Source organism: Vicia villosa, unplaced genomic scaffold (genome assembly GCF_029867415.1).
Source record: "Vicia villosa cultivar HV-30 ecotype Madison, WI unplaced genomic scaffold, Vvil1.0 ctg.000823F_1_1, whole genome shotgun sequence".
NCBI lineage: Eukaryota > Viridiplantae > Streptophyta > Magnoliopsida > Fabales > Fabaceae > Vicia > Vicia villosa.
Window position 1 is genome coordinate 337,571 of NW_026705362.1, and position 18,510 is coordinate 356,080.

The window sequence follows — 18,510 nt, forward strand, 5'->3', positions numbered from 1 at the left end:
TGTATGTGAAGGCGGAGAAAAACACAAGAAAGGGGGGATTGAATTGTGTTCTTTATCAATTAAAATTTCCCTTTCTTTTCCTTAACGTCTTTTCTTTCACTTAATCATCTATTGGGCTGTGCTTTGATATTGCGAAAGCATGAAGTGTAGAACTACATAACCAATACGATGTTCATTTTAACTTCTAAGGCATATCAGAACTTCTGACAAGTTCAGTACAGTTCTGCAGATTAAAGCTTGGAAGTTCTAAGTTAAAATGACATGTGCAGAAAGTAAAAGACACATTCAATTTTATCCTGCCTGGTTCACCTTCTAACTAAGGTTACCTCTAGTTCACCTTCTTCAGGTGATTTGCCTCTCAACAGAGGTCTTAATCCACAATAACAAAATCATGATTACAATTGCACGATCCTCCGTCGTGACTAACCATCCTACACAGCCAACTGCTGTGACTAACCATCTGGACAATGACTCGTTCAGTGATCTCCGCGAGATATAACGTCCATTGACTCAGGCACCTTGCACAGTCTACCCACTGTGACTAACCCTGCACAACCAACCTGTTGTGACTAACCCTGCACGGCAAACCACTATGACTAACTTCTGATAATGAACCGTTCAGGGATCCTAGCGGGATATAACGTTCATCTATCTTCTGGAGATTACACATGTGCTTCTTAGTTAAGCAGATTGTCTCCTATTCTAAGTTCATAATTTAAGATATAACATACTACGAGCAACAACTCTATGTGTTTTCATTTTGAATACAAGAAACATAAGTCTTGCAGTCTTCTTGTCTTTAGCTTCTAGATGAGATATTCGCTTTTCTGATTGATAAGCAGAATTAGAACATTTGCTCCCGATGATTGCTTCTTCAATCTGATCTTCATCTTCGTTCTTCTTTAAGCAGTTTAAGAGCAATAACTCTTATGTAAATTTGCTTCTTTAATTCTTTTCTTGAATATGGAGGTTGAAGTTTTTGAGCAATCACTCCTTCTAGTAAGACCATCTCCTTTAATTCTGATTAAGTATATGTTGAGCATTTGCACGAGGGATTGTGTCATACCCCAAAATTTTCCCTCTAATATTCAATCAAAGGTTCCTCAATTGCCCAAGAGCACTCAGGGTTCTATCAAACAAAGCTCCTCATAATCCAGGATCTCCAAAAGTAGGGTTTGCATCTTATCAAAGGAGTTTGAATCTCTAAGGCCTCAAATGGACCTCAAGGTATCTCATATGTCTCAGAGCATCTCCAGGCCAATTTTCAAGCTTTGGATCACAAGAGTGTTCAGTCAATGGTTCAGATGATCAATAGTCAACTATGTTGACCTAAAAGTCAACTATAGTCAAAATACAGTCAAACTTCAAGAATTTTGGCCAACATCAAGTATTTGAGGTTATATCCATCATTTTATCAAAGGTTGATCATGATTCATTAATAAAAACTCAGAAATGAACAAAGCCAAAGGTTCAAATTACGGTTTTTTAACTAAAAAGTCAACTGAACTTTGACTGGCCATAACTTTCACATGGAGTATCAAAAATTTCCCAATCAAAGCCTATTCTGAAGGAAATTGGATTCTCTACAACTTTGTGTATCACATGCCAAGGCTAGAAATGCTTCATTCAAGATATATGGTCCAATACATTACAGGTCCTCCAAAAAGGTCGAAAAAAGGTCATCTTTTTCAAAAGCCCATAACATGAGCATGGAAACTTCAATGGAGTTGAAACCAAAAGGAGTGTTTAGAGGACTCTTTAAGCTTTCTAAAAAGTCCTAAAACACCTCTATAGGATAAAAAATGAGAGAGATACGAGGTGTACAAGTTGGCCAAATTTCAAGAAATACATGAAACCCTAAGTGAAGAATTTTGGATTTCTTGGTTAATGGGCCTAAGATTTTCACTTCAAACATGTCCATGACCCATAATTTGACCTCTAAATCCATCCCCATATTTTTATCAATTTTATTTATAATTATTTGAATTTTAGTCAATTAAAAGGCAAATAAATTAAGTAAAAATATAAAATAAATGGATAAAATCTATGGCTTTGGTATTGGATCATATTTGCAGCCCAATTAACACCATGAGGGTCCCAAAAAACGTGTAAGGCTAGGGCATTAAGAGAACACTTCAAAAATAGAAACTTTGGTGTCATATTTTCTTCAAGATTTCAAGTGATTTAAACAAAAGGACCCAAGCCCATTGAGAACCCTAATACATTCATATAAATATGGATAATATATCTGTAGGAAAAGGGGGACGAAAAAATGAGAGGAAAGAGGTTAGGGTTTCAAGCTTCAAATTAAAAAGAATAAGTGAGATTTCGTATCCCTGCCTCCAGCCGTTTTCACTTGATTCCAAGATTCAATTCATCCCCTTGGGCCTTCCAGCAGTTGATACAAGTCTTTAGGAAGGCAAAATCGTACCCAGAATCATTGGCATGAGGTGTACCGTTTGGTGAGTTTTTCTTGAATTCCAAGCTTTCGTTTTACACCATGTAAATGATTTATAAGCACGTGTTATCGTTCATGCTGATGTTTGGGACGTTTTAGAACGTTTGTTTATAAGGTTTGATGCAGGATTCGATTAATGCCATTGTTAGGGCAAACCGGTATGAAAGCTTCGAACCCGGTGATATAGTGACTTTCAGATCAAACCAATACCTCCAATGGATTCAGAGGATGTTATTTGGTGGATCTGGGCACGACTTGTGTTTATATAATGCGTTTTGTAGGCGTTTTAAATTTGCAGGAATTCGAAGGAGGAAATTCGCAGGTAATAGTGCAGCTAAAACCGAAGCTAAATTCGCAGGTACAGGGAAGAAGATGATGAACAGTCTTCTTAACCCCTTGACCTTAATGTGTGGCTGTTTGGTGGGATGTCATTGGACGGTCAGCACGATTCAGACGTCTCCTTCTCTCTCCAGACGCGTGCAAGATACTGATTGGCCAGTCAACATTATTGCAGTTTTCTCTCTCTGTTTCATTGGTGGTTCAACGCAGAGGGGGGGCCACGGTTGACTGTTAGTTTCAATGCTTGATTGTTTTCTTTTTTTATTTAATTCCATGCGTTATATTGATAGATGATGATGATAGCCTGGATGGTAAACGAGGGACGCACGTGATTCAAAGGGAGGGGGTTCAAACCCCAGGTGTTGTACCTTCCTCCTATATTTTTTTTGTAAAAGCGCTATCACATTATTTCCACAGATCCAGCGCGTTGCTCTTGTGCATGCTCATGATGCACTCTCACCTATGAGCCCTTGGATTTACAACGTTCAAGATCTAAAGGACAAGAAGATAAAGGTCCACCATGGACTATCAGGGATGCACCACATAAGATTGTACGCCCAGGTTTCTTTTACATTTTTTTTTATATTTATTAATATAGATTGTCTTTACTAATTAAACCCTTTTTCTCTATAAAAATAATAAAATTCCTATTAATTAATAAAATTGGATTTTAGTAATTAATTTGAATTGGTCAATAAATAATTAGTTAGTATTTTTTTAATTAGGGTAATTAGTTTATAATTTAATTTAGGTTAATAATTAACTTAAAATTGGATTAATAATATAATTAAATATTAAAATTTATTATTAATTTCGATTAAATTAATTAGTCGCGATGGGTAATAATCGATTATTTAATTAATTAGGTAATAAATTCAAGTAAGGTTTATTTTGCTAAAAGGTTTTAACCGATTCTATTGGTTACGAAGATTAGCATATTTTTATATCAATTTGTTATTACTTTTAATCAAATCTATTGATTACGAGGAGTAACAATAAAATTAATAATTTAATTTTAAAATACATTTATTTGCTAATGGTGATAATCGAATCAATCGAGTAGAATAATTAGCAATTTTTACTAAATCTGTTAATTATGGTGATTAAATCTATTAAGCATCGCGATTAATAGAACATATTATAATCAGGGTTGTACGCCATTCAAAACACAATTTCTTTCACAAAACTACGGATTTTCAAAACTACGATAAGGTAATTCAAAATACCTTGCGAACTGCGAATTTCAAAACTACGATAAGGTAATTCAAAATACCTTCAACACACTCATACTAAATCTAAGGCGTACAACCCTCCCCGAACTACGTAGACTCTGATCCTCCATAAGGAGGTACGTAGGCACTTGGTAACAAGGCGAGTCCCCTTCCCCAAAATCTCACTTTTCACCCTATTCATGTCCTTAATTAGCTATAAACTCTAAATCTTAACACTTTTAGCCATAAAACCTTTGCCTTAAACTCAAAACCTTAGGAAAGGGTTAAGGGTGCCTAACACCTTCCCTTGACCCAAATATAATAACTTACCCGGAATTCTCTTAACTGCGTAGGGTTTCCTATTCGCCCTGGTAGAATAGGTGGCGACTCTAAAAGTCAAATTTTTTAGGGCAGGTTGCTACAGATTGATTGCTTCTTCAGACATATCTTCATCTTTTTTTCCCAGAATCACATAAGAAACAGCGGCTCTTATATTATTTGATTTTGTCTTCATCATCAACTTTTGATGCATCTTTAGTAAGTGTACAACTTAGTTTTCTTGTGAGGCATACTGCTCATTTAACAGGAAATGTCTGTCTTCTCTAGAGCTCTTCTTATGGGAGGTAGATGATAATAATGTTTTTGTTTCATCATACACTTCATGTATGTTGCCTCTTGCGTAACTTCTGATACATGTCTTCAAGATTTCTTCTTTCATATTTTCATGATAAGTTTCTCACTACAGACTTTCTTCTGAATTACTTCTTGATCTTCACTCTGTAGATGTATCCTGGATACATACTCTGATGCTCATTCTAGACGCATACACAGATACATACTAGAACGCATACCTTCAAGTCTAAAGCTTTGATCTATTTATAGAGCTTGGTATGTTACCGTTGAAATCTAGCCGTTGAGACTTGTTTGAATGTTGTCTTGAATGCTTCGTCTATATTAAGCCTTTTGTGACATGTGTTATTCTTGGAAGAACCTTATCCTTAACATGATGATTACAGATGATGGCGTGCTTCTTTGGATAAACTTGTCTTTTCAATGCGCTGCATGTGGGTGGCTTCTTCTTTCAACCTTGGGAGTTGTTCCTTTTAAATGTTGCAACTGTTTTGCATGTGATAATGCTACTAACGGCTCTCCCTTAGATTCTAAGCTCTTTATATTTTACTTAATCTGTGTGCCGAGTTGTAGCCTCTTCATTGGTTTGTTAGTGACTTCTGATGATTGTTTGTATGTTATATGTCACTGTATCATAGTCTTCAGAACTTGTAGCTTCAGAACTTCTGATCTTCATACTTATGTGATCTTCTGATGCTTGTAAAGCTTCTTGCGGTTGATCTTTCTTATTTATTTCCTTGCAGCTTCTGATGTACTTTCTGATTGAGACTGTTGTATGTAGACCTTGATATTGCTTATTCTTCTGAATTGTCTTGTTCCTTATTATGGCTTCTCTTGTTTCTGATCTGCGGTTGAAGCAATTGGAAAACTCATCGAAACAAATATAATGAAGTCGCCATTGAACATCTATTTATCCTACAATGAGGAATGGAAAATATCGAAGAAAACCAAATAACAAGCAATGGTCTCAGAGAAAGGGTAAGGGTGTCTGTTACGTGAGGGGAAGGTATTAGCACCCCTCACGTCTGTGGTACTCCACAGGATCCATTCTTGCTAGTTTCTAATCTAAGGGTGTGTGTGTGTGTATCATGCAATATGCAAAGGGAAACATGCAATGGAAAGATAAACAGGATAGCAGGAAACATGCAAATATTAGGCAAATAAGATAAAAGAAAAAATCGAACAAAACAACAAAGAAAAGAAAAGTTCGCTCGCTAGGGTATTCGTACCCTGTGCCTACGTACCTCCAATGTGCAATGGAGAAATCACAGCGCCGTAGTTCGGCTCAAAAGTTTCTGTTTCTATCTCGATTCGCGTCTCCTAGAAAAACGGAACCGAGCACCCTAAGGGAGCATGCAAACAAAGAGCGTCACAAAGATCCTAGCAAACATGGCATGTGAACAGGCATCGCAAAGATATCATACGAACAGGAATCGCAGATAGAAAGACAAACATGTAACAGGCATACACGAATGTGAGTGTGTGAACAAGCATCACAAGTGATAACGCGAACAGGCATCGCAAACAACATGTAACAGGCATACATGTGCAAGTGTGTGAACAAGCATCACAAAGATATCACACGAACAAGCGTCGCAGATAAGAAGATAGTGAACAAGCATCACAAACATATGGCATACAATCGAGCTCCGCTCGAGAAACAAACAAACTACCGAAGTAGTAATCAATGCAAATGCAACACACAAACGAGCTCAGCTCGTAAAGCAAGCAAACTACCGAAGTAGTGACCTGGGAACTAAGGAGACGTTCTAGCTAACGGGGAAAGTCCTCCGAAGCCACCGTCCACGGGGAAAGTCCTCCGAGACGGGTGAGCAAGACAATAACTGGAAATAAACATTCTAGCCAACGGGGAAAGTCCTCCGAGACGGTTGAACAAGACAATAACTGGAAATAAACGTTCTAACTAACAGGGAAAGTCCTCCGAAGCTCCCATCCACGGGGAAAGTCCTCCGAGACGGGTGAACAAGACAATAACTGGAAATAAACGTTCTAGCTAACGGGGAAAGTCCTCCGAAGCTCCCATCCACGGGGAAAGTCCTCCGAAGCTCCCATCCACGGGGAAAGTCCTCCGAGACGGTTGAACAAGACAATAACTGGAAATAAACGTTCTAGCTAACGGGGAAAGTCCTCCGAAACTACCGTCCACGGGGAAAGTCCTCCGAGACGGTTGAACAAACGAATAACTGGAAATAGACTGAAAACAGTAAACAAACAAAAACAGAGCCTCTTTCGAGGGCTTGGCCAGATGAATGCCTAGGTCCTACTTCTCATGGCAAATATGATGTTGCATGCCTACCCTACTTCTCATGGCAAGATATGGTGCGCGAAAGAGTAAAAAGGACAAAGGGGATACCGAGCGGATAGCAAATCCGTAATGAGCTAGCAAGCGAAAGCAAAGAAGTCTGAAATACTTCGCGTAAGCCGGCATCAAGCAAAGTCTGAAAGCATTGTCGTGAAAATAAATCACGAATGATGTGTGGTACGCGTCGAGCATGACCACACGAGCAACCTGCAAAAGAAACAGTCCAGACAATACAAAAGTATACATCTCAAACGAATGAGAGATCAGATGAATCGATCGGAAATACGTTCGTATCCCACAAATAAAGTGGAACACGATGCTATCAAATCACAATCGAACTCTCTCAAAGTACCTCGCACATCTCAGCAAACAAATCAGTAATAACAAGGAGGCACGCACCCACCATAGAAGATGATAGAAGTTAAATTCTAAGTAAAATCTAAAACAAAGTCTAACAAGATTAAATTGTTTTTCATTGACATTTCAACTAAAACTAGAATAGAACTATGTAAGAGAACAATTAAAGTCTAACAAGCAAAAGATTACATGTTTTTATTCATTTCTTTTTATCAATGCGAGAAATCTAATCAAACATAATATTTTTCATGGTATTTTATCAAAGAATTAAAACTAAACAATATAACAAAACAATCGAATCTAACTAGAAAAGATTACTTGTTTTTATTCATTTTATCAAGTCAAGAAACTAACAAAAAATGTGATTGGTTTTTATGTCATTATTATCTAGGAAAATAATAGGAAGAAACTATGTACAAAATCTAATTCTAAACACCTAAAAAAAACTTGAATAAGGGGGGTTCAGATTGAAATCAGTGGTGCAGGGAGTAAATCACACGCAGGCCCACATTTGGAGGCCCAGGGAGCAGTTTTTTTGTCATAGTTTTGTTTCATATTTTTGTCAAAAAAGAAAGGTGGTGTGATGGGCTCATTGAGGGTGTACATGGCAATTCGTGTGGTAAGGCCCAAGCAGATTATTCAGTCCATTCAGATTTTTGTTAAGATCTTTGTGGTGTCAAAAAAGGTGTAAGGATGGGCTTAGAGGGAGTATGAACAGCAAACCGTGGCCCAAAGCAGTTCAAGTTTGTTTAATCTAATCCAGACTTAATAACAGTACAAGTTAACATGCTAATCCAGATTAACAACACCAAATCTTATGCTAATTAACACTAGTTCAAATTAATCTGAAAAAAAGGAAAAAAGAATTTTAGGGTTACATGCTTGTGACGCATCAGCTTCCTTTGAGAAGCTTCCTTCTCTTCACAAAACGCAGCGAACGGCGCCGGTGGACTGCTCCGGCGAGATCCTCCGTCCCGCTACCGTCTCAACCTCACGCTCTCTCGCAACGCCACATTCTAAGTTCTCTCTGATCGCGCTCTCTATCCGTGCGTCACCTGTTCTCTCAATCTCTCAAATCCCTCGCGATTTCTCTGTTCTTCGTATCTCACGAACAAACGGTGGCCGGAGATGCTATTCCTTCCGTCGTCACCGATCCCAAACCAACCGCCATCGTGACTCATCCAACCGCATACACCCCTCCTTTTCGTTCGTCTCCCTCTCCGATCAAGAACTCCAATCGGTCCTCTCTCAATCACTTGCAGCGGCGACGGCGGTAATGGCTTTAACCTCAGTCTCAGAACGTCCTCTCAACTTACTCGACATCTCTCGTCTCAGTCCATTCTTCGATCAAGACTCTACGGCGTCACCATGAACTCCGGTCACTACACAACCTAAATCCTTCTTTCTCGCCTCTTTCTTTTTGTGTTTTTGGAATCTTCTGTTGTTGTGCTTCTGAGAAGATTGTTATTGTGGTTGCAGATGGTGAAGATTAGAGATTCGGTGATGATGAAGATTGTTGCATTGAGAAAGCGATGAAGATCTGTTTATGGTGATTGAAGAAAACGCATAGTGAATATGGAGAACTATGGATCGATGATGATGATGATGAACGTTGAAGATTCGGTTACGTTTCTTTACTGGTTTCTTTACTGGTTTCTGGACTTTCTTGCAGGTTGAATATTGGTGATTGAAGGAGAATGTGAAGTTGATTATGGTGGTGATTCACGGTTGAGAACCAAGAGAGAAGGTGATTGATTCGATTTTGAGAGGGAGGGTGGAAGAAGAAGATTGAAGCGTCGATGGAGGAGGATGAGGATGGAGAAGTTTGTTATGATTCTGTTAGAAGTTTGTTACATGTTTTCTCTTCTCCTTTTTTCTGATCTTTTTCGTTCTGAATTTTCTCTGTGATTTTGTTATACCTCTCTTTTTCTCATTTTCTTTTGAATCAATACAAAACCGGTTTATTGTTGGAGATACAAGGGATTTTCTGATGCTGGTCCGATTTTGGTTTTTTCGTGGTTTTCTGATTCGGTTTTGATGATGCTGAACCGGTTTATTCGATTTAGAAGAGTTTATTTGAACTTTGAATTATGCAGGTTATTGGTTCTCTGGATTGGTGCAAGGCGGTTTTAATATAGCTGCAGTACTTTCTCTTGTGCTCACACGGATCAAAGCCACAAGAAGACATGAAAATGACACACCATGGAAGCTTGAAGAAGTATTAGCAACATGATGATATTCAAACATATGTTTAAGATTTTTTTTCATGGTTTCTCCTTTAATTTTCTATTGCAATTTGGTATTTCTCTTTGTGTAATTTCGTGAAGAACTTCGAATGATAAGCCTAATTTGAGATCAAGTTGAATGATGTTGAACTCGAATTTTGCATTTGAGATAATGAAGATACTTGACCGACTAAATGAATTGTTTTCAAATTCCTGAATGGAATCCAAATGACAAATTCCAAATACTCAACGCATTTAAAACCAACTCGAATCTTTTACTTCTACGCCCCTTTGGGAATATTGAATTTATAGCACACATGAACGAATACATCATCATATTGAATCCAAATCAGTCTTCACTTTCTATGGGATCAAATCAACTAGCCTTCCTGTTAAACCTTAATTTCCATCTCTAACCTGTATTGCAAGCAACTAGTAACAATGTTGAGGATAAAACTTCATTGATTAGAATGAACCCACAAGTCTAACTCTCACACCATGACATGCACTGTACTTCAATCTGACATAACAATAAAGCTTTGAGGAATTCTTGAGGAAGATAAGAATTTAAGCACAAAAGAACTCCTCAACATAAAAATCCAATGAAGCTCAGTTGAATTAACAATTACAAGCACCTTATAAGAAACTCTTTATTATTTTTCTTGATTTTCGAATGACGAAATAAATGTCATCCATAACTTATAGCTCATATAAAGAGGGCAAATTTTGGGGTGCAACAGCGGTCTTATGCTTGCTTGACATATTATTTATTCAGAACATCTGATGTCTCGGCTTTAGTTAATCTTCTTTCATGTCTGATTTAGTTCCTGTGATTCTGATGCAACCTGTATAAGCATAATTTCTGCATACTAAATGAAACCATTTGTAATAAAATTGTTATTCTCAAAATATATGTTCTTTATCATGAAAACCATATTCTAAACATAGATTCTCAATCTTGTTCTAACAATCTCCCCCTTTTTTATGATGACAAAAACCATGTATTTTGATGGAACAATTGTATGAGAGGATAATAGTTAAGCAAGTAAGTTTCATCTCAGTTTAAATGTTCAATCAAGTAACTTTGATTTTCATCAAATTGTACTATTCTTTCTCCCCCTTTTATTATTATCAAAAAACGTTTAAGAGGGTTGGATTAGACTTAGAAATAATTTCTCTGTTCAATCAAGCAACTGATTTAAAAATCAAAGATCTAATCTATTTCTTTTCCTATTCTCCCCTGAGATATATACTCTCCCCCTGAGCTAGATACCCCTATGATTTACTTTCTGATTAATGGCTCCCCCTGAATTAGGTAATCCTAATTGTTTATGATTCAGCTTTTATAAAATTTTATCAATCCCCCTTAAGGTAATCAACAAACATTTGTAGCATGCAGAAGACTGTTAGAGAATAGAAATCTTTTCATTTAACATCAACACATATTACAATTGAGAATAGTCAAACGTAAATTCTTCAAAGTTAGAGCTACGCATTATGTCACTGGTTGTAAACTCAGCTTGTCGAAGACTAGTCAGGATTCCAGCTTCTTCAAAGAGTTCAGAGAGAACTCTGTCGTATGGTATGTAGCATGTGTCCTGAGAGTTTCGAGAGAACATAATTGATTCCTTTAGATGTGTGAGGATGATGGATGGAAGAGCAAACCTATGACATCTTCGAAAGTTAACAGCTAAAAGTCTGTCTCTAGCAGATAGAATGTTGTGACAAATTCCTCTTGGTACCAAGTTTGAAGTTATGAAGGTAGACCAGATTCTCCACATGGGTTTTAAATTTTTCGGATTGTTATAATACCTTCTTATGGAAGCAGGAAGCCTTGGGAATTGAGGATACTGGACATGATTTATATGATCAACTAATTATAAGGAAACAAAGTTTGGATGAGTTGAACATAGTGTTGCATTAGCAATGGAGTCTTTAGTGATAATGATTCTGAAACTGAATATACTGGAAGAAATGCTTCTTCCATCACTGCTGACAGATGCATGTATCCAAAAATCTTTGACCTGATTTGAATAAACAGGTTTTTTAAGAATTTATTTGTACCAAAACCATCTTTGATAAACAATGACCTTATGGAGAAGGTATTCATCTGATGAGTTTCCCAGTTGCTTTTCTGTCAGAACTTCTAGCAGTTTCTCATTACCATGAAAGGTTTGAATGGACATGATGGGTGGTTTTTCTTGACGAAGATAGATGATTCGATTTTGTGAGATGAGTGGTTGAATGATGATATTAAATAGGAGAAATGTATAGTGGTAAAAGGGAAGTGTAATGGACATTATGGCTTGATTTTGGGAGTAGCTACGGGAAGAATACCTAGACACTGGAGTTTATGATTTCTGGGAGAGGTTTCCAAGAAGATGTATGACTCTTGAGGTAACAAGGTAATAATAGCACAATAAATGTTCAGACTATGAAGACATGCAAAACAATTATTCTAATCATGGTTCCTATATGGCAATCATGTGAACTTTTGATTTTGCTTCTTGAGAAGTGTTTTGAATTAGTAGTTAAGCCGATTTTGGACATGATTATGTTTTTCATGAAGACTTAAAATTATTTTCAATTACTTCTGTTTAACTACTTCTTTTTGGTTTAAAGTCTGTAAGTCTTTGACATTTTGATATGAACTTTTCTTTAAAACAATGCAATCACTGAGATCCTTTATTATTTCTAAGAATGTGTAATTCTAGTTAAGATCTGACAGGAATAATTTAATTATTAATTTTATTTAAGAACATAGAGTACACGTTTGATTACTAGACGGTAACAATCCTAGACTTAACTAAACACTTCTTGTTCAACTGATCCTGATTGAGCACATTCTAATTTGAGCTTCTTCGTGGATTTCTCTGAGAGAGAAATTTAATCCTCGAGATCTTCTATCTTTTCAACCCGATCACATCTTTCGAATGCGAGTGCTCTCTTAGGTCCATCTAGGCTAACGAACCTAAAGATAGCATCGTTCATGATTAGCTCAGAAATTAATCTTCCATAAGGTATGTGAAAGTGATCCTGATTTCTGGATATGGTGATGGTGTCTTTAAGGTGACTGAAGATTGTTTTAGGAAGGTTAATCCTATGGTGGTACGATAAAAGAAAGACTAATACTCGGTCACTATGGGTCAGGACATCCCTGACTGCCATTCTAGGACGAAGGTTTGTTAAAATGAATTTGAACTAGATCTTTGGATAATGAAGAAGATTTTCAGGGTTATTTGGATCATAAGGAACTGAATCATTAAACAGGATTTTGAAGAATTCAACTAGTTTTAAGTCAGATTGGAATTCTTCAAGAGTGACTCCAGAGGAGACACAACCTGTTGCTTTGATAACAAATGACAGGGTAATAGAAATGGGAAGTTTAAAGATTTCAGAGGTAATGGTACTTTCATCATCACTGATCCTGGAAAATTTCCATAATTCTTTTACCAACATAGGGTAAACAGGGCCTCGAAGCATAGTGAAGTAATTTTCCCAATTTTGAACTTGAAAACTCGATATGAATTCTCTCGCATCTTGTAGAAGGAAGGCGAGGTTTGGATCCTTCTCAGTAATGACTTTCAGATAGTTTAAATCTCCACGGTAAGTCATTGTTGACATGGCTGATGGATATGAGAGAGCTTTGAAGAGTTTTTGATTTGGGAGGATGAGAGTTTTCGATGCAAACTGATTAGGTTAAACTATGTATATATAGGGAGTAAAAGACAAGTGTTAGTCATGATGAGACAGAATTCTGATGTTACTTTTAAGGCTTTAGTCTTTTCTAACTGTCTTGAAAGTATGCATGAATAGATGAAAGATACTAACATACGTTAGGTTATAGTTTGACTGAGGGTAGGTGACTATAACTATCCTATTGCAAGTTATCTAAGGTATATGGGGAGCAGAGTTGAGAGGGAGGTAGGTGAGTGTGGCTATACAGGAATCCTTTATAAGAGTGCTTAGGTATGATAAATGTATTTAATAATGTACAAGAGAAATTTTAATACGTAATCACATATGTACTCATGATGATAAGTAGATAATGTTTAGAAAGATTTGACCGTCATAGAAGGTAATCCTTTCTTTGAGCATGAGTATCTTTTGAAGTAGAAGGCTTTTTCTTCTGATTTTTGCCTTTGAGGAGTCTTCATTCTTACAATCTTGTTCTTCCTTATCTTCTTCTTCTGACTGATACTGATGATTCTGAGATGATCTCTTGTCTTGAGTCAGCTACACTTATTTATCTTTGAATATTTTCATTGAGCACATATTCTTCTTTCTGATGTCTTTGAGCTTTATCAAACTTCTTTGTTGATTCTCAAACTTCTTATGATGTGTTGACGATATGTACAGAGTCTTGAGATCTTGGCCTTGACATCTTCTGATTATACTGAGTGTTTGAATATGACTTTGATCTTCAGCTCAGTGTGGTTTTTCTCCTTCTAGATCTCTCTACACGGTTAAGTGTTTGATCTTGAGATCAATATAGAGCCATGCTCTGATACCAATTGAAGGTGGAGAAAAACACAAGAAAGGGGGGATTGAATTGTTTTCTTTATCAATTAAAATTTCCCTTTCTTTTCCTTAACGTCTTTGTCATACCCCAAAATTTGCCCAACATATTTATCCATATTTCAGTCCATCTGACTTTCAAATGCTCAAAGATACACAAGAAGGAAGCATGCAGTCTCTCTCCTAAACAACAGCCTCTAAATTAGGGTTTCGGATTTAATCAAGGAATTTGAACTTCTGATACCTCAAGTGGATTCCATAATCTCTCATATGATTCAAAGTACCCTCACCCCAAGTTTCAAGTCCTGATTCACAAGATTGCTCAGCTAAAAGCTCAGGAAGACAACAGTTGACTAGTTTGATCTAAAAGTCAACTGTGGTCAAAGTACAGTCAAAATTTCTAATTTTTGGTAAACATCAACATTTTAAATGTTAGATTCATCATTTGATCAAGGGTTGATCATTATTCATCAAGAAAAGGTCAAAAATCCACAAAAGTACAAAGTTGCTAAATTAGGGTTTCTAGGTAAAAGTCAACCGAACTTTGACCAGCCATAACTCTCTCATACTTTCTCAAAAATTCTTCAACCAAAGCTCACTCTCAAGGAAATTTGATCCTCTACAACTTTTATGTTGGGCCCAAGGTCAATAAATGCTTCCGCATAAGAGATATGAGCCAATACATTACAGGTCCTTCTAGAAGATCGCAAAAAGCTGTTTTTTGTCAGGAGCCATATCATCAAGATAAAATCGCCAAATGCAAAATATGTTCCAAAGTGGCTTGTAGAAGACATCCTGAGGTTTCCAAAAAGTCCTATAACTCCTCCATATCTTAAAAATTGAGGGAGATATGCCTTGTCAAAATTGGACAATTTTGAGAGAAAAATGTGAAACAAAAAGGCTTCAAAATGAGTTTTCTTGCAAATGGGCCCAATCTTTTTTGATTTAATCTTGCTCCTCAAGTCACCAAATATACTCAATCTCAAAGCCACGAATTTGTGATGAATATTTGAATTTATTTGATTTTTTTTATTCATTAATAAATATGATAAAAATCAAATAATCAAAAGATTATGGAAGGGAGTTGATTTGGATTTGATTTCCAATCAAATTCAATCAAATAAAAATCATATTTTTCATCCAAATTTGTGCAAAATAATAGTGATAAGAGAAGATTGAAATTGGACTTATTTTAGAAATATTAAAAATCAAATTTCCATAAAACTTTCAATCTTTGATTCAAAAAGATTTAATCAGGTTTCTTTGCCCTAAATCCATCCATTATATATACATTGCATATCTCAGAACCCTAGGGATGAAAAATTGGAGGAGAAGGCCATAGCATTAGGGTTTCACTCTAAAAGAAAATCTTCATAAAACTTGCATAATCGAGTTTGATTTTACAGCTCTTCTCAAGCAGTTTTGATCCCTCCACTACACCTCTGAGGTAGGTTTGGTTAAGTATGGAACAAACTCCATCGTTGTAACACAATAAATCATGCATACATGGCTTCACTTTCATCATATTTTTTGTTCATTTAAATCTTCATGTTACTGTCCGTTTTAACTCAAGATAATGGTACTAACATGTTTCTGGAGGTGTTTTGAATAGTTCTAACGTATTACATGTGAAGCTCTCAACCGGAATCGCCTCACACCATTACTAGGGCTTTCGGACGGCAAAGCTTCGAAACACAATTTGCAGGCCTTTTCGAGCGAAACCAACACTACCAGTGAACTCGTAGCCCTCGATTTAGGGGGGTAGGGTGTCTTTTGTTCATTTATTTGGCTTATGCTTGCAGGTAGATACAGTCCCTCCATCGGAGAAGAAGATCGGAACCGCCGTGGGCGGTGGTTTAGATCTCCAGGTCTGGCTCAGGTCCACGTGGTGGTTACATACGGTCTGATTGGCCAGGCAAATAGTCCAAAAGACTCTCTCTGATCATGATTGGCTGCAGCTCATACACATGGGGCCCACACGTTTGAATGTTTGAATGTTTCATCTTTGACCTTACTTTTATATTTATTACTTTTCAGTCAATTGTCTAACGATTGAATTAAATGGTGCAGTTGGCAAAAGAGAAGGGCAAGTGACAAGGAGGGAGTGGGTTGGATCCTCAACCTTCCCCTTTATTTTTAACTAATTCCCTGCTTTAATAACTCCGTTGATTCAGCGCGCTCATCCACACGCTGCCTAGGGTGCGCCCCTCTCTCTCAGCCATCAGATGCTCAGGATGACCAATCCAACGCCCTAGAACGCGAAGGCACACCATGCTCCTCCAGCGACGTATCACACCAGATCAGAGCTAAGTTATTTTTCAATTTCTTTTTTTATTTTTTATTACATAAATTCCTTTTCTTTTTTCTTCCTTTAGTATAATTTCTTTTTTACTTATTTTGTTTAAAACAAATTATTTTTATTACATAATAATTTTATAACAATTTATATTATTTAATCAAAAACTCGTTTTTCTCGTAATATCAAAATTTCTTTTACAATAATATTCTAATTAAGGTTTTTTAGTTAATAATTATTTTTTAGGCTAATTAAATGTTTTTATGCCTTAAAACTCAGATTTTATCATGATCACTAATCACTGTTATTGGTAGGTGTTGTACATTAACCTTAGTCTAGGTTTTTTTTACATATTTTTTCTATTAAACCATAATTGACTTCTGTCCCCTTTCAGGGTTTGTTTTTGCCTTACCCTTTTTTTGCCTCAATTATTACTGTTTTAATTTTTACTCTGCCACGTTATAATTGTTGAGAACTTTAATGCACTAACGCATTTTCTTCTTTATGCCCAATTTTCAGGGTTGATCAAAGATCTTTCAGCCACGCGCCATCAGATCAAAAAGCTAAGTTTCTAACTCTCCTTTTGTTTAAATATCATTTTTATTTTTATTTTTGCCTTTTGATTAAAATTGGGTTTGTTCCAATTACCAATGAATTTGTAATGCACTCATCCCTATTACTTTCCGTTTAATTCTCAGATGTTCAGAGTCAATAAGCGTTCGAGGAAGATCAAGGCATTCAAGATATGCAAATTAATTATTACCCTCTCTTTTTCTACCTTTATTTTTCTGTTACCCTATAAGGGTTTTATTGTAATAGATTAGGTTTATTTTTCCGCCTTTTAATTCCCCTCATCCCCGCAGGTGTTTATTGTAATAGTGTAGAACTATTAAACTGTTTTACCTTTCTGCTGTGGTTAGTAATCTTAGGGAGTGCAAGCCTTGAATTAACATAACTCACTAATTACAACATAAATAACTGAACTTAACTCACATGATTGTGACACACACACACACCTTTAGGGTAATTCCTCTTGTTGCCTTGTTGCCTTTGCTGCCTGTTGCCTTAATGATTTTGTTGCCTCTAATAGTCACATCCCTCGATTCCGAGGATACCTAAAGCAAGGTTGCCTTAAAGAATAAAAATCATCTAGTCCCTCGATGTTGCCTCGGAAAAATAAGATGACTGTTCCATTGCTAAGGTATCCTCGCATGATGCCTAAAAATATTAATGACTATTCTATCCTTCCCTTAGACTACCTGCCCTCTTTATGGCAGGGACAGTCTTGTGGCGAATGATAACTTCTATGACCCTCCAACATCCAATTGAAAGGCTTCCTGCCCTCTCATGGTATGGATAGACCCTTTCGCCCGAAAGACTAAAAGAACAATTTTTCTAACCTAGGGTAGTTGCTCTTAAATGCTTGCTCTAAATTCAAAAATCCTTTTCCCACTCTTTTTCAAAATCAAATTCAAAAAGACTACGCTTATTTACAAGCTAAAGTTCTTCTTCAAAGTTTTTACTATTCACACACGACAATTCAAACAATTCGAAAAGTGAGCTAAGCAATTAAGAGCCCATGGATAACCATGGATACAAGGGGTGCTTTAAACCTTCCCTTTGTATAACCTACCCCCCGAACTTAAAATCTTTTTAAAAAGGTCTTTTCCTGTTCTTTTAGCCTTTCTATATATTGGATAAAATAAAAGTTGGTGGCGACTCTTGCTATCTGCATATTTTCAAAAAGTCAATTCTCCCACCGTATTACAGAACTGGCGACTCTACTTGGTATGCTTTCGATTAAAAAGAGGGGTTACCTTAAAGTTTAGGATTCACTTTAAAATTGTTTGATTTGTTTGCTTTATATTTGTGGGCCTGTTTGGGTTTACTTGTGTGAAAGATCCTAACCCGGATCTGAGTACCTTAGGTAAATGGCATGAGACCAAGGAGACTGCACAGCGTATACTGATGTGGTTGATATGGTGGCTATCGTTAGTGTGACACATTGTTTTGTCCTGGTGTTCCTTGGGATCCGACTTGAGGAAACACTTGGCTGTTGCGTGGTGTCATTAAGCACTAATTTGCCCTTAGAACCTTAGTTGAACTTGACTTTGGCCTATTAGAAAGTAGCGAGGTGGCTGGCTTTGGTTCCG